This window comes from Triturus cristatus, chromosome 2_2 (assembly GCF_964204655.1).
Source record: "Triturus cristatus chromosome 2_2, aTriCri1.1, whole genome shotgun sequence".
Taxonomy (NCBI): Eukaryota; Metazoa; Chordata; class Amphibia; order Caudata; family Salamandridae; genus Triturus; species Triturus cristatus.
Genome location: NC_140582.1, coordinates 948,672,473 through 948,695,062, shown reverse-complemented (window position 1 = coordinate 948,695,062; position 22,590 = coordinate 948,672,473). Strand labels below are relative to the sequence as shown.

Genomic DNA, 22,590 nt, shown 5'->3' with positions numbered 1-22,590 from the left:
ATTTTTCCTTGAAGTGCAAATCTTTCAAGTGGACTGCAAGTGGTTTTGCATCCAGCAATACTCCACAAAGTGAGACATTTGGTCAACCTAATCGAAGTAGGTGCAGGTTTCCAGGTTGTGTTCATGTCCGCCACTAGCACTTAGCTCAGAGCTACATGACTGTCTCGCTGGTGCTCAGGATGCATGGTGCCTGCAGCCAGATGTCAGTCCAGGGTTGCAGAGTCCATGGCGGGGGGGGGGGGGGCTAACGTCCTATGTTGCCCTCTGCTGGCAGTCAGCCCAGAGCTACATGACTGTCTCGCTGGTGCTCAGGATGCATGGTGCCTGCAGCCAGATGTCAGTCCAGAGTTGCACGAGTCCATGGCTGGGGGGGGGGGGGGGGGGCTAACGTCCTATGCTGCCCTCTGCTGGCAGTCAGCCCAGAGCTACATGACTGTCTCGCTGGTGCTCAGGATGCATGGTGCCTGCAGCCAGATGTCAGTCCAGGGTTGCAGAGTCCATGGCGGGGGGGGGGGGCTAACGTCCTATGTTGCCCTCTGCTAGCAGTCAGCTCAGAGCTACATGACTGTCTCGCTGGTGCTCAGGATGCACGGTGCCTCCTGCCAGATGTCACTTCAGGGTTGCACGAGTCCATGGCTGTGGGGGCGGGGGGCTAGTGTTCTATGTTGCCCTCTGCTAGCTGTCAGCTCAGGGCTACATGGCTCGGTTGCTGGTGGCTCAGGGCCTATTGTGCTTCCTTCCAGTAGAAAGTTCAGAGCTGCAATGCTGTCCAGTTGAGCGCTCAAGGCCAAGGTTCTTGCTGACAGGAGCCCTTTCTCAGCAGCATTGCTGTCTGGCTGGGCGCTCAGGGTGCCAAATGCATGCAACCTTGAATGTGTTAGTAGCCAAGGGCCCCATTTTTAATGTGAAAGGTCAAAGACTTTCTAGAACAAGAACTTCTAATGTGGTGATCTCAGCAAGTAATTGTTAAGTGACTTGGTATTTCTCAGGTGGTGGTTTGTCTGTTGTATCTGTGTACGTAGCAGTACTGTTACACCTGCTGTTTGTAGTAAAGCTTGCATTTCAGTACTTCTGACACATTTTCCTTTTTTATTTGTTGAAATAGGCGCAACAGACATATTTGTAGGATGCACATTCATTCTTAAGTTTGTTTTTTTGTGCTATTGACAGAAACTGGAAGTTAATTGTTACCCAACTGAATTGGCTCTCATTTTATTGACTTAGGAAGGAGGGAAGGCTGGCTGTACCCTTCAATGTCTGAACTTGTGACTATGACAGCAAACACTGAATCGTGGAGTGGATGCATTAACCCACTGAGCCTCCAGGTCCAGTTGTTTTGGTCTTTATGTATTTTAACCTTTAGTTTCCATTGGGTTTTATGTGACTAGCTTTCTTTTTTATAGAGGACTGACTGCAGGAAATGCTGTAATTGTCCAGCACTGTAAAGTTAACTGCTCTGTTGTGAACTCAGTGATAGTTTTTTATAATCAATTTCAGAAAGATGGTGGGCTAATATGCCCATGTTAGGAGGGCTTTGCACCAAACAATTTGCCTCCTTGAGGGAGGTGCAAATGTTTCGATTTTCTCCAAACTTTTAAAACTTTTCTTGTCTGCTGCACAGTACAGAACACATCCAATGTGGGGAAAAATTAACCTCAGTATAAGCATAGTGTTTTGCACTGCCAGTGCAAAACCTACTCAAAAGAACACACACACAGCTTTGGGCCACCGGTACGCCACTTTTTCAGACACTCCGGTGGCAAAATGCCGCGCTCCATAATTACAAGGTGTGGCTGAGCCACTCTGGGTGGCTTAAAGCCGCCTTGTAAATATGGCCCTCCTCACCACAGTGTTCGGCGGCAAAGGGGCGTGCAATGGGTGATGCTGTGGGAGTTACTATGGCACAAAGCAGAGAAATTATGCACCAGAACTTGAGAAGAGAGCAGCATCCCATTATATTTGTAGATTTGGTGTTATTCCGCTCTCTCCCTTTCATACGATACAACTTTAGTTGCTGCAATGTATTACATGAGATAGAAGTACATTTGCCCCAGATATCATCTGCATGAAGTAAAATAATAGAGAGAAACTGATGCCCAAATGCAACATTTCATGCCTCGTATTATAAACGGCCTCAAATCTCTTCTATTATTTTTTTTCTACTTTCATAGATATTTTTTTACTTTCAAAGTCACTCTTTATTTATTTTGTTTTTCATATTTTATTTATTTCACACGGAGATTGAGTGTTTTATCATTACCTTGCATTGGTAGTTACTTTGTGACTGAGCTTGTATCTCTGAGTGTGCAGGGCACCCCTGCTGCCCATTTGTCTTTCATCCATGCTGACCTAACCCTTGCAGATGGTGACCTTGTGAGGGCATAGATCAAGCCAACAGAGAAGGACTGCGGGGTTCTCTGAAAGCAATCACAAATAAATCACAGCCCCACCAAGCTGCAAATGGCTTCAGAATGCTGGCGGAATATTAAAGATGAGGCTGAACTCCACTCCAGCCCAGTCAGCCCAGCTAATGAGCTAATGGCAGCAAATTGGGGGGAGGGGAGGGGGCTAAAGCCCTATTACCCTGATGGTTTTAGCGCCCCTGGATAGGGGACAGCTCTATCAACCACCTGCATTGCAGCTTCCAATGTGGCAGACCTGCACCTCTGTTGTACTGTCGGATGCGAAGGTGAGATTTATCAGGAACAGGCAATTCATCTGTGTGAAAGAAGTACACAGTGAAATCAGTGCCGGTCATATTCCACAAGAGGCATGGAAATCTGACTACAATATTTGCACACAGACAAGATGCATGTGTGCAAGACATTTGGAGTACATGCATCTCATTTTGCACATATGAAAGATCTCTGATAGCTCAAACACAGGTGCAAATATCACCCTGTGGGATCCAAGCTGTTTTAGGGAAAAGGGTTTGTAGTGTTAACATGATATTCCACTTAAATATCGATTCAAAAATATCATCTGATCTTATGATCATCGTCAGAATACCATGACTGCAAAAGTATTGTGGATCAAAATATAGAAGTTAAGTTTATTCTTTTTTAAACTGTTTTCTTAACATGTTGATGTTTAAGATATCATTTACTTCAAAAATTAAAGGTGTCCCAAAGGCAAGCCCGTCTGCGCCTTCGTGCCTGGATCGGGCCCAGGGCCATAACCCCTGCCCGATCCATTTCAAATGAGGGACTCAGAGTGACCTATTCAAAAAGTGCTCTTCTGAGTCTTAAACGGCCTATTAAAACTCCTACATGTCCTCAGCTTGATCTATTTAAGGAGCCCAATTCATGAGTGTACTGCTCTTTAAAACTTTTGTTTCAGAAACTAAGAGCATGCACAAGTGTGCATCAAGCCCACTGGCATCAATTAATTGCACCCAACACAATCTTAGGCTTGCTTATTAACACTATGGGGCTGATTATGATGTCGGGTGGATCGCCACTGCCCGCTTGGCTGTGGCGATCCGCCCGACATTTCCCTCCACCCGCCACCCATTTTCCCCCGCCATATTAGTAAGGCAGGGGGCCCCCGGTGGACAGAAAGACCGTCCGCCAGTTTTCCGCCAGTTGACCGGGCAGAAAAGGGGCTGGATTTGGTGGCGGTGTCAGCTAGACACCGCCATCCATATTAGAATGGGCAGCGGTGCAGGGCTTTCCATGGAGGATACCCCACCATGGAAAGCCAGGCGGATTCTGCTTTCGGGGGTATAGGGGCTGTGGGGGGTGCACATGGGGGTACCACCCTACATTGTCATGACAAGGTGGCAGGCACCGCGCGGTGCCTGTCACCTTGTGCATGACAATGCACAACGTGCATTCCCAGCATTGTGATGTGCTGTGAGCACCGCCCACCACAATGCTGGGAATAGAGGATGCCACTGCCACGGTGGCATCCTAATTGCCGGTGCGGGACCGCCGCACCACTGGCGGCCGGTCCCAGCACCGCAAGGGTGGCGGGCGGACGAAAGTCCACCAGCCATCCAAATCGGCCCCCTAGATCTCTTGTGAAACACAATTTAGAATTTGCAGAGCTGTTGATAGCACACAAAATTGACATGGCTTTTGTGACAAAAACCTGGGCAGATAATACCTCCAATTTCAATTTAGCTCTAGCTGTTCCAACAGCATTTACAATAATCAGAAATGACAGACAAAACAAACAAGGAGGAGGTCCAGCGATTATTCTCAAAGATACTCTGCCAATCAAGAGTTCCTCCATAGGAAGCTGCACAGATTACGAACTATTATCCTTTAGAATCACTTTAAGTGATAACTATACATTCAGAGGAACATTACTGTACAGACCTCCACTTGCAAAAAATAGATTTGCTGAAATTGTTAGCCCCATTATAGAATCAAGTATTCAATCAGAGGATTTCTCGATCCTAGGTAATTTTAACTACCATCTAGAAGATCTAGAAGACCATAATACAGCCTCTATTGTGGAGATGATGGCCGGTGCCTTGCTGGAGCAGCTGGTTAAGCATTCCACACGCAATGCTGGTCATACCCTAGAGGGAATTTTTCCATCGAACCCTCACCTAAAAATTCAGGAGGTCTTGCCAATCACATGGTCAGACCATAAAGCCATAGTGTTTGCAGTAACCACTACTCATCATATTTCCAGCCCCCATAAACGTCATAGGGGACAAAAAGGGCGTAACTGGAATAACATAGACCCCAATTTGCTGCAATCTACTCTGGCAACCTCAAAATCGGATCTTACATCCGAGGCAAACAGGGCGACAGGCACTTTTACCATTGAGATAAAAACAGCAGTAAATAGTGTAGCACCGGAAAAAAGCTTTACTACCAAGTGTAAGAAAAATTCCGAACCCTGGTTTTATGACGAGCTGCGGGTACAAAAACAACTTTGCAGACAGTCTGAAAGACGGTGGAGAAGGCAGTACAATGTGGCTGATAAAATTACATACGCTCAGACACTGAATGACTATAAAAAAATGATACTTGAAAAAAATTTAATTTATTTTCAGAGAAAATTCTGCAAGCGGGTAATTCTAGCAAAGTACTCTTTGCAACTTTAAAGAAGCTAGTTAAATTACTTGAAACATCAAAAGGAGATAACAGTGTGGAATTCAGCAACCAACTCGCACAGTTTTTCGAGGACAAGGTGCTGACAGTCTTTAGATCCCTTACAGACAAGGGTATAGATAGCATTGCAACACTCTCACTAAGTCTCTGCCCTGCTCCGATAATGTTTTGGCATCTTTTGATCCACCTAATATAGGAGAGATATCCCCGGTAATTAGATCATTGAAGTCTAGAGCACCCACAGACCCCTACACCCCCAAAAATATTTCAGATGGTACCGGATGGCATCAGTGAGCAACTCAGCATACATTTTAAAGAAATGTTTAGCTTGGGTATCTTCCCTGATGCATGGAAAACGGTCTCAATCCTGCCTCTAATAAAGAAACCCAATCTGGATCCCAGCGATACCAGCAATTATAGACCTATTGCAAGGATTCCTTTCCCTACTAAAGTTTTAGAAAAAATCCTTAACACCCAATTAACTGCCTTTATTTCCTCAACGGACCTGTTAGATTCCACACAATTTGATTTCTGACAGGTTCACAGCACGGAAACCGACCTGGTTAAGGCAGCATAGGAGCTCAGAGCAATACTGGACTCCGGTGCAAAGGCCGCCCTGATACTTTTGGATCTATCGGCAGCTTTTCGCACCGTCAATCATGAGATCCTAATCAGAAGGCTCCTAGAGGCAGGAGTTAATGACACTGCCCTTAATTTGATCAAATCATATCTGAACAACAGGTCTCAATATGTTCAGATTGGTGATTTATGTTCAGACCAGTTCACGCTTCCTTGTGGGGTACCGCAGGGCTCCTCGTTGAGCCCTACATTGTTCAAATTGTACGTGACCCCCTTGGCTGATGTTATCAGGCAGTTCGGCTTTTCTCTGGTCTCCTACGCGGACGACACTAAAATAGTGGTGTCCATTTCAAGCAGTGTCGAGGAAACTGCGGAAAGTTGAGCCAATGTATGTCCCGCATAGACCAATGGATGAGTGCAAACTGCCTAAAGCTCAATGGAGGAAAAACAGAGGTTCTCCTGTTGGGCTCCGAAACATCTTACTGGTCATGGAACTGGTGGCCTCCCAGTATGGGAGTTCTTCCAGTCCCAGTCAATAAGGTGAGGAAACTGGGTATAATTTTGGATGATAAATTAACATTTCATCCTCAGATTAATAAGGTCTCATCGGTGATCTTCCTAACACTTAAGACAATCAGGAAAATTTGCACTTTTATCCCTCCAAATGCATTAAAAACACTGGTAACCGCTCTAGCCTTGGCCAGACTAGATTATGGAAATGCATTGTATGCGGGCCTTCAAAAACAGTATCTGCTCAAACTCCAGCGGGCACAGAACGCAGCTGCTAGACTGCTGTTGGACATCCCCAAATTCCAGTCTAACTCTAAAGGTCTTAAAAAACTTCACTGGCTCCCATTGAAAAAGAGGATAGACTTCAAATCCTTATGGGCCTGGCATACAAGGCTATGCACGGGAACGGTCCCGTGTTCCTGGAACAACATTTAACCTAGTATCAGCCAGTTAGAAACTTAAGATCATCACAAAGCAAACTCCTCCAAACCCCCAAATACAACAAAGCCCAATGGGGAAGCAGATGTTTTATTCTGAGCACAGTGAAACTATGGACCTCTCTCCCAATGGACATCAAACTCAGCCCCACATTACTCTCTTTTAGAAAATCACAAAAAACCTGGCTATTCTCCAACTAAGGCTATGATCGCTGTTATTTTTTTGGCAAACCTCTCCGCACAGCGCCTAGACGCCTTTGGGCATTCGTGCGCTATATACATTTTTAGATCAAAATCAAATCAAATCTAAATCAATATTGCTTTTTTCATTATGGTGTTTTGGTCTATTTTATGTTATTTAAAAATTATTATTTTCTAAAATATACTAATGTTATTGACGTTTTTTCAGGTTGTTGGGTGTATTGGGGTATTGAGTAGTTAGGGTTTTTAAATATATATTAATGTGTTAATTAAGTTACATTTTTTTAATTGAGATTTATTTGTTTAAAATTTTTATTTTTCAATTATGTTTTAATTTTATTGGTTTGCAGGGTTTATTGGCTAATTGGTGGGTATATTAATTGCATATTAATTAATGTTAATTGATTAATTTGTTGATTATCTAACATATTTTAATTCAATTTATTTGTTCGTTTTTATTTACATAATAAATGTTAAGTGCGCAATCGGGTATTGGTTGGGATTTTCAATTCATATTACATATCTATTTATGTTCATTGATCAATATGCCACATTGTTACAATGTTCAAATTACATTTTAATTGTGTGAATGTGTCATAGTTTGTCGTGTTATGTATTACATTATAAATCTGAGATATGGATTTCATAGGGGGATTTCGTAGGTAGCTGCCTAAATTAAATATAATAAAAACGTAAATTAATTGATTAATGTATTAAAATGTTACATTTGTACATTCTGGAGTAATTATTGAACATTGTAATTCATTTTGAATTTAGTAATATTTTGTGTTACAAATAATTTTGTTTTTTGAGTCGGTTGTATGGCAATTAAAGAAAAAATATTTATGAATGTTATGGGTAGGCTTGAGGTGAATTAAATGTAAGATTTCTAAAGCACACAGCTACTCTGTGGAGTGTACTAGCACTCAACCAGATGTACTGTTAATTTAGAGCCACTTTTAAACATTTTTATTAGATGTTTGTATAAATGTAAACAATTTTAAAATATCAATAATATTTTCTTCTAATATAGTTGGATGAATTGAAAATGTAAGTGGAAATTATTTTTGGGATGTAATAAAAGTGACTCTCCTCTAAATATATGTATTTAAAAATAAAATTTCTATGGTTAAAAAAAAGAATTGGGAATACTTATTTTTATAGTTCAAGATTGTCTTTTTAACATTTATGTATTGTATAGGTGAGTTTAAGATGTACTGTTAATTTGGAGATACATTTAAATAGTGGTATTAGATGTTTGTATTAATTTGTACAATTTTAAAATCTACATTAATTGTAATTGTTTTAATATACATGAATTTTACAAAAATTAAGGGAAAATTACATTATTTGGGTGTAGTGAGTCAGACTCCCAAATGAATGCTCTTCACCCATTAATGGTTACATTTGAGTTGTAATAGGAAATCTGCCCTCCCCTTCCCCCCACTGTATGCCATTTACCCAGGGTTTGTTAAATTGGAGTTAGAAGACTAAATCTGACACCAATGTTTATAACAGTGGAGTTAGAGTAGTACATGTGACTCCACCAGTGGTTCGTTGATCCATGTTCATCATCAAATCATGGTCTCTGGTAGCCCTTATAAAAACGCCCTGTGTTCCATTGCTCAGTCCCAGGTCAAGCTTTGTACATTACAATATAGGGCAACACATAGAAAAAAAGATTAAATTAGGCAGGAGGCCTGGAAAAAACTAAGGGGCCCATTATGATATTGGGTGGATTGCCACCACCGGGCCGGCGGTGGCCACAGCCGGCCCGGCGGTGGCGATCCGCCCACCAAATGTCCCTGATTCACCCCCGCCACATTAGTATGGCAAGGGGCCCCACGGCGGATGGAAAGACCGTCCTCCACTTTTCCACTGGTCGGATTGCCGGCCGGGCGGAAAAGGGACAGAATATGGTGGCGGGCTTTGCAGGCACTGCCATCCATATTAGTATGCCTGCGGTTTGATGCCTTTCCATGGCGGAAACTACGCCATGGAAAGGCATGGGGGTAAAACTTTGGGGGCCCCTTGCGGGCCCCTTGGGGGGTGGGTGCCTGCACTTGGGGGGTACCTATGGTACCCCCTATATTGGCATGCACAAGGTGGCAGGCACTGCGCGGTGCCTGTCACGTTGTGCATGCCGATGCACAACATGCATTTTTTACATTGCGGCGGGTTCTGCTTACAGCACCGCCCGCCACAATGTAAAAAATGCGGGATGCGACCGCCAGGGTGCCGGTCGCATCCTGATTGGCATGGCGGGACTACCGCACCTCTGGCGGGCGGTCCTGTTTGCCGTTGCGGTGGTGGCTGGACAAAGTCCGCTCGCCATAGTAATAGACCCCTAAGTTATGCTTGCAGAGGAATGATACTTTGCTATTTTGGAAGGTAGTAAATGCCCCTTATCTTAATCCAATTCATAATGACATCACAGATGCCTCAATTCCGATTGAGGCTTGGGTGACACACTTATCCAATGTATATGAAGTGGAGAGCGGGGAAAGAAGAGTTAACATGTATTTACATCTGTCAACCACAGATGCCATGGAGCCCTATTTGAATTTTGCTTCCAATGCTTGTTATAGATTCAATGTTGTTCACTTTGTCGTGTCTTACCTAAGAGGGGTGCATAGAGAAGTGGAATTGGATTTGCATCCTTGTAACACTAAGTCAACTCAGTCTACAGTACACTTCTTTTTTGTATTTTGTATGTCAACCCGAGAAGTACCGGATACCCTTTTTAAGGTCTCTTAGTCTCTTAATATAAGGCGACGTAGAGCTGCATTGTACCATCTTCAGCTTCTGCAGACTGAGAATGTATGTTTTGCGATTAGGAAATTTATTTGGGTGGTGGTAAAGTTGAGAAAAGGGGTGGGTAAATGAATGTATACGTAAATGTTTTTATGATGTTTTAACTTTATGTAAATTTTTTCTGATTAATTTTATTTTTGGATACCCCCAATTGATGCACGTTCCCCATTGTTTGTTAGAATAGTAAATTACAGTCCCCTTTACTGTTTGCAATATTGATAATGTTTGTTAGACTGTAATTCAGAATAATAAATTGACCCCAAATCAATGTATGTCCTTTCCCCAATTTTTGTTAGAGTAGAGTAGACTAGAGCGGGAGTAGTATTTTTGAACCTCTAATGTATGTATTTCAGCAAATATTGGTCCTGATGGAGAATACAGAAATACTGTTATTTAAACCTCCACATCCGCACTACAAACCCTTCTTCGGATTTACTGCTCTGTTTTCAAGAGTTCACAGTTAAACTCCCACATACCTGCTTTTCTTCTGGCAGCCTGGGACAGAGTATCTTATACTCCAGTAAACATAGTTTCCTTGGGTGTTCATCGGAAACTGCCTTCTGGAGATTGAAGACCTTCACAAGGGCAGCCCTGCTGCCACGTCTCTTAGGAAACATCTCTGCCACACCGGCAGCAGTTTTCAGCAGTAGAATATGAGCTGTTTGACAATTAAACACCTTGGTGACTGGTGGCTCTTCCCTGTTTGCCTCCTGCCCCAAGACCAACACCAATCCTTACCACCTTTCTCTTGCCTTTTCCTTTGGCAGGCCCACTACCCTATGACTCCTCCTTTGCCACACAATTCGTTCTCAGACCAAACCCCACCACCTGTTCCATGACTCCTACTCCCTTGGCTCATCCCCATGTTGTTCCACTCCTTCCCATGACACCATATATTTCTTCTGTTCACCATTATTCTGCCCCCTTGCACTCCCCTAAGCAAAGGCTTCCCCTTCACCCACGATAGACCTCTACAGTTTACATGGTAATTTGTCACAGAAGTAAAAACACTAAAAATAGTGCTAAATCAGTCACTCTAAGTGGGCTACCACTATGCTTACATTGTTCAACTGCATCACCACAGCACAACGGCGGGGCAAAAAATAATGCTTGCAAGGGCTTTGCCATAGACTTTTTGTGGAATCACCTGATGCTGGCCTTTTCTAAATGAGGCCCTGAGACACAAGTCCCTGAAAGTCACTGACCATGGTCCATAGAGGTCACAGCTGATATTAATCACCTCAGGGAACTGAACCCTGACACTAATCACCTCAGCGAACTGAACCCTGACACTAATCACCTCAGGGAACTGAACCCTGATATTGATCACCTCAGTGAACTGAACCATGACACTAATCACCTCAGTGAACTGAACCCTGACATTAATCACCTCAGGGAACTGAACCCTGACACTAATCACCTCATGGAACTGAACCCTGACATTGATCACCTCAGTGTACTGAACCATGACACTAATCACCTCATGGAACTGAACCCTGACACTAAGCACCTCAGTGAACTGAACCCTGACACTGATCACCTCAGTGAACTGAACCCTGACACTAATCACCTCAGTGTACTGAACCCCGACATTAATCACCTCAGTGAACTGAACCCTGACATTAATCACCTCAGTGTACTGAACCCTGACACTGATCACCTCAGTGAACTGAACCCTGACATTAATCACCTCAGTGAACTGAACCCTGGCACTGATCACCTCAGTGAACTGAACCCTGACACTAATCACCTCAGTGAACTGAACCCTGACATTAATCACCTCAGTGTACTGAACCCTGACACTGATCACCTCAGTGAACTGAACCCTGACACTAATCACCTCAGTGTACTGAACCCTGACATTAATCACCTCAGTGAACTGAACCCTGACATTAATCACCTCAGTGTACTGAACCCTGACACTAATCACCTCAGGGAACTGAACCCTGACACTAATCACCTCAGTGAACTGAACCCTGACACTGATCACCTCAGTGAACTGAACCCTGACATTGATCACCTCAGTGAACTGAACCCTGACATTGATCACCTCAGTGAACTGAACCCTGACACTAATCACCTCAGTGAACTGAACCCTGGCACTGATCACCTCAGTGAACTGAACCCTGACATTGATCACCTCAGTGAACTGAACCCTGACACTAATCACCTCAGTGAACTGAACCCTGACATTGATCACCTCAGTGAACTGAACCCTGACATTGATCACCTCAGTGAACTGAACCCTGACACTAATCACCTCAGTGAACTGAACCCTGGCACTGATCACCTCAGTGAACTGAACCCTGACACTAATCACCTCAGTGAACTGAACCCTGACACTAATCACCTCAGTGTACTGAACCCTGACATTAATCACCTCAGTGAACTGAACCCTGACATTAATCACCTCAGTGTACTGAACCCTGACACTAATCACCTCAGGGAACTGAACCCTGACACTAATCACCTCAGTGAACTGAACCCTGACACTGATCACCTCAGTGAACTGAACCCTGACATTGATCACCTCAGTGAACTGAACCCTGACACTGATCACCTCAGTGAACTGAACCCTGACACTAATCACCTCAGTGAACTGAACCCTGACATTGATCACCTCAGTGAACTGAACCCTGACATTGATCACCTCAGTGAACTGAACCCTGGCACTGATCACCTCAGTGAACTGAACCCTGACACTAATCACCTCAGTGAACTGAACCCTGACATTGATCACCTCAGTGAACTGAACCCTGGCACTGATCACCTCAGTGAACTGAACCCTGACACTAATCACCTCAGTGAACTGAACCCTGACACTGATCACCTCAGTGAACTGAACCCTGACATTGATCACCTCAGTGAACTGAACCCTGACACTGATCACCTCAGTGAACTGAACCCTGACATTGATCACCTCAGTGAACTGAACCCTGACACTGATCACCTCAGTGAACTGAACCCTGACACTAATCACCTCAGTGAACTGAACCCTGACATTGATCACCTCAGTGAACTGAACCCTGGCACTGATCACCTCAGTGAACTGAACCCTGACATTAATCACCTCAGTGAACTGAACCCTGGCACTGATCACCTCAGTGAACTGAACCCTGACACTAATCACCTCAGTGAACTGAACCCTGACACTAATCACCTCAGTGAACTGAACCCTGACATTGATCACCTCAGTGAACTGAACCCTGACATTGATCACTTCAGTGAACTGAACCCTGGCACTGATCACCTCAGTGAACTGAACCCTGACACTAATCACCTCAGTGAACTGAACCCTGACACTAATCACCTCAGTGAACTGAACCCTGACATTGATCACCTCAGTGAACTGAACCCTGACACTAATCACCTCAGTGTACTGAACCCTGACACTAATCACCTCAGGGAACTGAACCCTGACACTAATCACCTCAGTGAACTGAACCCTGACACTGATCACCTCAGTGAACTGAACCCTGACATTGATCACCTCAGTGAACTGAACCCTGACACTGATCACCTCAGTGAACTGAACCCTGACACTAATCACCTCAGTGAACTGAACCCTGACATTGATCACCTCAGTGAACTGAACCCTGGCACTGATCACCTCAGTGAACTGAACCCTGACATTAATCACCTCAGTGAACTGAACCCTGGCACTGATCACCTCAGTGAACTGAACCCTGACACTAATCACCTCAGTGAACTGAACCCTGACATTGATCACCTCAGTGAACTGAACCCTGACACTAATCACCTCAGGGAACTGAACCCTGACACTAATCACCTCAGTGAACTGAACCCTGACACTAATCACCTCAGGGAACTGAACCCTGACACTAATCACCTCAGTGAACTGAACTCTGATAGTTTCAAAGTCACAATGCGCTGCTTCTTCTGCCGCTGCCAGCGCATGTTCATTGCGGAGAATACCCTCTTTTCTTGCCAAAGTCACAACTTTTACTTATGAGACTCAACCGGATAATGTTTGGCTTCTTATGTGGGACCTGGCTGCTCTTTATATTATCACAACTATACCAATGAAAGATCCTCCAGGACTTCTTCCTCCATGGATTCTTATGTTGCCTCCATCAATGTGCAGCAAAAGCACCGAGTTAACTCAAAGGGTATGGGTTTCACGGGGCGTTCTGGCATCTGAGGTGATACACTTCAAGGCTATGACTGAGGTCAACGCATAGCAAATTATACGTGTTACACTCTCCTTTCGGACACTTCTGAGGTTCTATTCAGGCATCATATACTAAAGTAGAAACTGCATGCTGCGCAGAAATGGTGTTAAGTGGAAATCAAAGAATAGGTAAAAGGAAGCAGACAACTCCAAGAACGTTCAAATAGATGAGAAGAAGCTAAGTTCCAAAAACAACCAACCAGAAGCTTAATACTGCACAGGCACTTAATATATTACATATTAGGCACTGATCTATGTCTAGCAATTGGAATGACTCCATTGACTCAAGACGTCCACGCCCACAAGACCAGATGCAATGAAAGACACAGAAGGACGTCTTCTTCAACAGGATTGGAAAGGTCATGTCTTTCTTCAAGAGGGGCGAGATGCTGTGTCGTGACAAAGCAAAAACGGCTCAGTGCATACGTGCGAACACGTCTCAAGTATAGACAAATGTATTTATTGTTATTTTCAGCAGGTGTGAAAGAAGCCTCCTATTCCTTATCACCAGCAACCTTTCCTGGATGCGGCTCACAGACATGTAATATAAGAAAACAGCGATTTACAATGAGCTGCGATGGTATTTCTGAAAGTTTAGGGATCACAATGTTTAAAACACACTTATATTATCAGAACCACCTGCGCCCGAGGTGTTCAGTCACAGACATGGATCAGATTATGTGTAATTGACAGGGCACGCACGCCGCATAGATTTCACATTACTCCTCTCCTAATAGATGTCACCTGGGCGATAATATGGAGAGCTGCGGCTAATTACGGGCAGCTAGCACTGCAGGTAAACCGATAAAATCAATATTGAGCTAACATAATTGCTCCCCAGAGAGGCATTTGCAGCAAAAGTAACGCACGTGTCACCGAAAGATTAGAGTGAATGAAGATTGCCGACCCGACTTGAGAGGTTTAACTGCAACAGTGCACGCGAAACTGAGACTAGCTCTTTTCCCATCCTTTCCATGGGACACAAAATATTTAAAAAATGGTTGTTTGATAAAGATGAGCAGCAGTCGCCTGTGATTCTTTTTCTGGCATAACTATTTTTCTGTCAAGTGGTTTGGAACCTAAAATATTAGTTATGGGAGACAATCTTGAGGCAATAATTGATCAGACATTCGCAAACGCCTCTCTGAAATACTAAACTCATAATCAGCCATGAGATGTCTGTGCAATATAAACAGACTACTATTAAATAGTTTAGCATTTGCCATCGGTGTCCATATTTCCTGGGTGCAATACCTAGCATTTACTGAATGCACGCAAAGATGCTCTCAACGTGTGAAAGACAATAGATGTACTATGTATGTTTTTTTTCATGGTTGTAAAATTGATATTACCGCCTAGATTTGAGTAACTGCTTGATAAGCTAAAATAAATAACAATGCATTTAATTTTACATCATGATGTTTATTTTTATTCCCGCATTCAGGGCAAAATTAGGGTTGTGAGAAATGTAAATTAGGCCTACTAATCTGGTGATGTGGGTCAATGAACTGGCACACCCATAATTTTTCATTGGCTGATTCGGCCTTCAAAATGAAATGTCACAGGTGGCATTTTAGCCAACACATGATTTTGAAGCCAACAAGCTAACTGGTGAATGTCTTGAAACTTGCAAGCCCTTGCGGATGGAGTGCCACCTTGCCACAGGCTGGTTATCACCACAGTTTGCGGTGGCAGAGCTTCCTTCCGAAAGCCATAGCTTCATCTCCTTCTCGATGGGGATTACTGGAACTGTTCAGACCAGACCAGCCCCAGAGTTCTCCCTGGTTTGTTGCTACCCTGCCCCAGGCAGGCTAGGTGGCTCTGCTCAGTGGCTGAAGCCTGGGGGACTCGGCCCCTCAGACAAAAGCCATTGCCTCACCTGCCTCTCAGATGGGGGTTACTGGAGCTGTTTAGCCCGGAGGACCCCACGACTCCTCCGGGTGCATAGATGGAGACAAAAGCTTGGCTCACAGGATGCTTTTCGAAGGATTGCAGCAAGATAGCTGCTCTGCTGCTTACAAAACCCAGACCCAGAATCAGTTTGCATATGAAGGATTTAGCACTGAGTGCCTCACAAACATTCAAGGAACTAAGGACAAAGAGGGAGGCGCCATTTCATCCCCAAGCTAGTGGGTGCATACACCGTCCCAGTGGCTCGCTGTCCCAGGCCAGTCGAGTCTCCACAGCACTGCTGTATTGTTATGGTTTAGAGAGAATTGTGAGTAAGAGACATTCAGTCATCATCCCACAAATGGTAGCTTCACTCCATTGACTTCTCAGTCAAGCACATCTACTGAACATACTGAAAATCGAGATCGTGCAAGGTTTTGTCCTTATACTCGTTGGAACGTTTCTATCCTCCCTGAGCCCACCTTAGGACACCTGCATTATCGTTTGACAGGTGTACCACCCCAGTCAAACTGCCCACCTGCCACCGTCCCCTGGAGCCAGAAGTGAGAGCTCTACTATCCCCTGGAGCCATGAATGAGATCCCTATGGTGAGAAAGGCCAGGCAAGCAGGTGGCGCACCTCCACACTAGAACCTGGGTCCGGAACCATTAAATTGTGGCCTGGCTTTGGGGGTCGGCGAGGGGAGATGAGCCACCTGCAACAACCCAATCCATGCTGTGAGAGGGCCGCAGGGTGGTTGATTTTCAACATCAAACAGGGGTAGCAGAACCTGGGGCCATAAGGTGCATTTGAAGTGTCAATGATCAATCCATCCTGTAATTCACACAAATTCTCACAGCTAGCTGCGTTCCTTGTTGACACACAAACCAAGTGATCTACTGCCAATAGGCACAGCCAACGTTTACAACATTCACCTACCTGCAGGCACAAGAGAGCAAGGCAAAGTTGCATGTCAAACACTTGTATGGCAAGATGGGCTGGCACCCCATCAGGCTTCCCCTCTTGGAATTGTCCTCTGCAATTCAAAAAGTGGTTTCAGGGGCTCAGCCCAGAAGACCCACTGAGTGGGTGAGCGGCTGGCAAGGCAGTCTCCTTTATCTTCAAATTATTCTTGGCTGAATGACTGTTCATTGTCATTAGTAACAGAACCTCTAATAAATAATTATTTCAAATTTAGATAATGTGGCAAATCAAATGAGTGACACATTTGATCAGATTAATCAGAAAGATTAAACTACAAAAGTATTTTAAGAAAACTAATCACAATAAGGGTCTCACAGACTACCATATTGCCCCGGTGTTATTCACACATCTTACTGCTTTTCACTACTGCCTGTCCCTCTTTATATCACACCAACCAGGATGTTGCAGCCCAGACATCAACCCACACAATCTAAACTCTAAACAAATGTATCAACTGTCACATATAATAACTAGTGAACTATCCTTTTTGCTATGTCTATAGAATACCAGATTATCAGGCATTAGAAATACATTTAATGCCTTAGCTAGTGGGGCTTTTCTCGCCTCAGTGATGAGCCCTTTTTTGATGTTTGAAGCACTTCATGCTTAAGCCGTCCTAAGGGTTTTTTAAATACATAAGGTATCTAGGACAAATGTATGTCTCTTCCCCCACCCCCCCCATATTTTGAGAGTTCTAAAGATACCCAGGGTGTAAGAAAAGGGTTATTAGTTGGAGAGGATATGAGTCCTGCCCCAGTAATGAGTCCCAAACTCATGTCAAGTCACACACCATTTCAATATTTTAAATCTGGAATCACCCCTGGTAGCTATCATACACAGGAGAGAAACATAACTTAGGAAAATGTGCCAAGTATTTAGCAACAATAAAATAGTCAAACAGTCAAAACACAACACAATAAAAATCCCACAACCAATATCTAAAAATGAAGAAACATGTAATAAAAAAATGTACACATAAACTACTAAAATCAAAAACCGGGGTACCAGAGATATGAATGTTAAATATGTTATAGAAATAAGCACCAAGAAAAAGTAAAGTTCCAATCAGAAATCACTGTGATTTAGCTGAGGTCAGAAACCCTCAGCAGGTTGTCCCAGTCACGCGTTTACCTTTCGGCTAAGTCTTTTTTGAGGAAGTTGAAATCCACAAGCGGGTAGGTTTGCAGGCTGTGTCTGACAAAGTCATCTCGATTCATGATAGCTGCCAGAAGAGATCTCACTGAAACTGTCAGTTTCGGGAAAAGCTCCAAGCAGAAAATTGCAACCTATGCAGCTATTGAAGTCCTTGTCGGGTGGTAACATTTTGCAAAAAATGGTGGAGGGGGGTACAAGGGGATGGATCTAGGACCAGTGACTTGTGCTCCTGAAAAGTAGAATCGTTGCATGGGGGAGTAACAATTCCTACGAAAAAATGTGATGGAACGAGGAGGAGAAAGTTGTTCTCTTAATATAATGACAGGGGACAGTGTGTCCCTGTCTTGGTGCCCTTACAAACCTGGAAGAATGTCATGCTTCATCATTGGGCGGTTCTCCTCATCGGGCCAGCACTGCAATGCCCTACGGGACCGCCGAAGGGTCACTTTTTTGGAGATCTTTTGAGTGAAAAAAGCTGTTAAGGTGTGTGCGGGTCTGAGTCGGAGTGGTGTCCTGTGCAGTGTTAAAAGATGGCTGGAGGGGGGATAGTAGGTTTAATAAGAAATAACCCCTCTGTCATTAATAAAAACAAGAAGGCTGTGCTGCTTGATGTTGATAATGACCCGCAGTAGCTAGACAAGTGTCACGTCCATTATGGACATGTTAAGAGGGAAACATGTTTTGTGCAGTATCGTGGTTTTGGGGGAGAGCCTATGCGCTTCTTCAGAACCAAGGTAGAAAGTGAGGTGAGTACTAGTGCAGTGTGGTGGCCTGTTTAATAGTCGTAGTGCCACTTTGGTAGAATGATATAATCTATTCCAAAAGGTATAATGTCCCATGAAGTTCAGCTGAGGTATTGCCTTCGTAATAGTTACGTAGGATCCAGAAGGTGTATTAACCTACCCGCCCCACTGGATCCTACACCTGCTGGACCCTACGTAACTACTGCGAAGGCAATGAACATTCATTACAAGGCCTGAACACACATTGTGTAAATGTTGTTGTTTATTATACGTCCATGAGGCAACAGGGCTATCACAGAGACAATAAGCAATGCCAGCCCGGCTGTAGCCTTGACACGGAAGACTGGATCATGTTATTATAAATACACATGCATTTCCGTGGTCAAAATAGAGGCGCACTCTGCTGTCATTGTGAGCTCGTCGCTGTGTCTGAGTCTCAGGCCAGCTGATTCCTGTTATACCCTCTGCGAGGAGGGATGACCAACTTGTGACCAAGATGGGGACCTACATACCTTGCCTTCAGGTAATGGGGATTTATTCATCCAATAGGGGATACTTGGCAGAACACCTGCCCTAGACAACTAGGTTAGGAAGCGCCTAGTAGAAGTACACTACACGCAGTTCTTATATGCCAGCATATATACACTGTTTAGCACGATAGTGGAATCATTCATTCTTTTCACTGTCCTTATATTGCTAATCCCTTTTATCTGCTTCTGCCTATTAATCATTGCAGTGCACACCTTTTATACAAGAATCACAATGGTTCAATAAATCTTGAAAACACCCCTTTCCGGTATTTCTTGTATATCTCTCTGAATGAGCACGAGTGACTGAGCAAAAAGGTTCTAGATCTGTTACCACGATTCCCTGAGGAGTCAGGGTTGTCATGTTCTGATATTGCCCAAACCATTTGTTAGCTTTCTAGGTTTCGGTGTACTTATATTGGCAGTGTGAGCTATCAGGTCTATAGGCCAACATATCCTGAGGGGGTGCATGGAATCAGTCTGGCACCATCCCAATGTTTATGTTGTCCAACAAACTAACAGTTCTGACTGGAAAGTGGAAACCGTACGACACTCAGACCCACTCTTCAGTACATTCCCGGACCTGTGGATACTACAGAAGAAGGACTGAACAGCTGCCTGGCCGCCTGTTCTGAGCTACAGGGACAAAACAAGCTCCAGAGGCCACCCTGCACCAGCAAAGGCTAACTTGTGGCACTGGACCTGCCTAGACCTGGAAACTGACCTGCTTAAGCCCTGCTGGCCCCTGTTGATGTGAGTTCCTGATCCCCAAGTAGTGTCTCCCAGGTCACATCTCATACACTTGGAAGGGGACTAGAGGTAACAAATCCTGCAGCATCAGCCCACAAAAAAAATTAAAATGACAATGCAAAAAAAGGCAATTTCATACAAAGTATGTAGATTTCAGAACTGAGAAAATATTAAAAATGAGTTAAAATGTGGTTTTTTTTAGTGGGAAAAAGTGGTGTGCAAAAAGTGCATGTTTCCTCACTAAAATGACATTAACAAAAGATTTGCGGTGCCAGTTCCTTCTTCGTGCCACAAACTGAAATTTTATTTCTGAAATTATGTAGAGCAGTGCCACTATACTTCATACGAAAGGTGACCTTGTGTAGACATTTATATTTGTGTTAGTTTTTCTTTTTTTTTTAATTTTTTTTTTATTAAGTCAGTAAGTTGATACACGAGGATAAGGCAAATCATAAGAAAATACACAACATGTACCCCATGACAGGAAATAAAAACATTGCAAAATCATATGGGATCAACAGAAAAAAAAAACAAAAAAAAAAACAGCCATTGTAAAGTTATATAAATTCAGCCGAAAAAAGAAAAGGAGCTAATAATACAAATGAAATGTACATATACCACATCATAGAAAGCAGAGTACTATTTTTTTTCCCCTCCTTCCTTTCTTTCCTTCCTTCCTCTCTTTTTCCTTTCCCTTTTTTTCCCCCTTTCCCTTCCCCTTTTTCTCCCTTTTTTTTTTTTCCCCTTCTTCCTCTCTGGAGGAGAGGATAGAGTCTCTACCAACCCGACAGGGCTTAATTGAGATCTTATGTTGTTGGTGAGAGATATTCCGTTAGAGCCCCCCATATCTCCTCACCGAGTTTGCGTTTCCGTGGGCTTTTAATGGCATACAAACTAGTCTCAAGTTTACAAATTGCAAATAATCTGCCTCTCCACATCTCAAATGTAGGGGGTTCTTTCTGACGCCACAGTGAAGCTATACATAACCTTGCTACTGTAACTGCAATATAGATAAAATATCTATATATATACATTCCATGTGTAGGTGTTTTATGCTGTATGACCCCCAGCATCATAACTAATAGGGTTATCTCAATATGTACTCCTGTGACTTCAGTTAAAAATATCTGTATCCTATTTATCAATAATCTCAGCTCTGGACATGTAGCAAACATGTGAACTATATCCGCCTGTTCCCCCCCACATCGAGTACATTTGTCCTCATTTACTCCACCCCAGCGTGCCAATTTAGCAGGTGTATAATATAGATTAAACATGCTTTTATATTGCTGGGTTTTCAGATTTGAGGATATTAGAAGTTTTTCAGCTAAATAAATAGATTCTTGCAGAATACTCCCTTCTGCGACCACTCTCAATTTCCATTTATTGTTCTGTGCCTCAACATCATCCTTTTGTGTATCAATAAGTGCCTGATATATATCCCCAATTCTACCTCGGGCCATCACAATTTCTAAAAGATTGTTTTTCTCAGCCAAACGTGAGATATCCCTCCTTCTGCACAAGAAGTCTTGGATCTGCAAATAATTTTAAAAAAACGCTTTAGGAAGGTCATAGTTAGTCATCAATGTATCATACGTTTTAACACCACTACTGTCTACCAACTGGCCCAAAGTTATACTACCCTTAATTCTCCATTTATTCATAATGCCATCTAAGAAGACAGATGGAAGTAGTGCTGATGCATCCATGGGTGTATAATAGTTTATTTTACCCATATTTAGCTGCCTCTTTATTTGGCGCCAGGCCTTATAAGCTGCCTGGAGGACCTTGAAGCGGGTCTTCTTATAATAACTTGGCTCTAGAATTTTAAAAAATGTTCGCTCTGTCCTTGCACCTAATAATAGCTGATATATATGAGGCACATCCCCTAGAGTTTCACCACTAGTTCCCACCAATAAAATTCCAATGTACTGTAATAAACATGCCCAATAATAAAATTGAAAAATGGGTACTGCCCACCCCCCTTTATCCCGTGATAGGGTCATAAATTTTAGTGCTCGTCGGGGTATCCCCTGTGCCCATAAACAACTATTGCGAATAGATTGAAGTCACTGTATTTGTTGTTTTGTGATTTCCAGTGGTACTGCCCTAAGAAAATATATAACCTTTGGAAGAACATTCATTTTGATAACATTGCATCTTCCCAGTAATGACAGATGTAAGTTTTCCATCCTATCCAAATCTCTTTTAATTTTATTCAGAAGAGATTCCCAATTACATTTAACCATCGTATCTAAACAAGCATTCAGGCGTATTCCCAAATATACGGCCTCCTCTAAAACTCTCTGATCCCTAAATCGTGTTTGTTCAGTACAGATTACCTGTGTCTTAGTTAAGTTCAATTTATAACCCGCACTCCTCCCAAATATTACTGCCAATTGCTCCGTCTGTTCCAATGTAGATGCCGGGTCTGGTGTAATTATTGCAATATCATCTGCATACGCGAGTATATCAACCCGCTCCAGCCTTGGGCCTGACAGCTGAGCATTTAATCTATGCTCTAATAGGTTTAAGAACGGATTGATATACATCGCAAATAACAGAGGGGAGCACGGCATCCTTGGCGATTGCCCCTTGATATAATTAATGGTTTTGATTCTAGCCCTAATGTACATATTCGTGCCTTTGGAGATCTGTACATAGTCTTAATGGCCTGGATAAACCCTGTACCAACACCATGTAGCCTAAGTGTGGTCCATAGAAATTCCCATGAGACAC

The 22,590-nt window shown here is 43.4% G+C and overlaps 1 protein-coding gene and 1 pseudogene across 1 annotated transcript in view; both read right to left on the bottom strand.

Moving 5' to 3' along the window:
• The window catches only part of KCNIP4 (potassium voltage-gated channel interacting protein 4), a 618,256-nt gene that overhangs the window by 484,028 nt on the left and 111,638 nt on the right, over nt 1-22,590 (bottom strand). The gene's annotated exons all lie outside the window — the stretch shown is intronic.
• Nucleotides 16,458-16,603, bottom strand: LOC146862989 (5.8S ribosomal RNA; annotated as a pseudogene).